Source organism: Vigna radiata, unplaced genomic scaffold (genome assembly GCF_000741045.1).
Source record: "Vigna radiata var. radiata cultivar VC1973A unplaced genomic scaffold, Vradiata_ver6 scaffold_379, whole genome shotgun sequence".
Lineage (NCBI taxonomy): Eukaryota > Viridiplantae > Streptophyta > Magnoliopsida > Fabales > Fabaceae > Vigna > Vigna radiata.
Window position 1 is genome coordinate 67,606 of NW_014542547.1, and position 546 is coordinate 68,151.

Here is a 546-nt window from a genome sequence, read left to right on the forward strand (position 1 = left end):
GTTAAGAGAGTTTAAATCATTATTCAAAGTCCAAGCACACTCTCTTTTTAACCAATCTCACTCATTCCCAACTTTTTCCCTTTTTGTTTTTACATTTTTCATTGAGTTCACTTTACATGCTTTTCTCTTTTCTTTTCTTTCCTTTCTCATGCATTTTTCTTTTTCATCTTTTGAACTCAATGCTTTTGCTTTTGCCTTTTATTTTCCCCATATAACCCCAAACTTGAGCTTTTTTATCACATACAATTATTCTCAACCCTAACTCAAGGTAAATCACTTCAAATAAGGGTCTTCATACTATTTAAGGTCAAGGTTCAAAAATGTATATCATTTAAAATCCTTTGGGTGAAAATTTGGCTAAGTAAGAGCTTTCCAAACATGGCCTTGATCATATGACATACACATGCAATTCAATCAATTATCAAGATTAAGTCAATACCATTCATGATTCTTTGTAAACAGTGCACACAACAATAAAACTCTGAAGCTCAATACCTCACATAATAAGGCTTTCTCACTTCTCACATGAATCTTGCTTAGCATCAA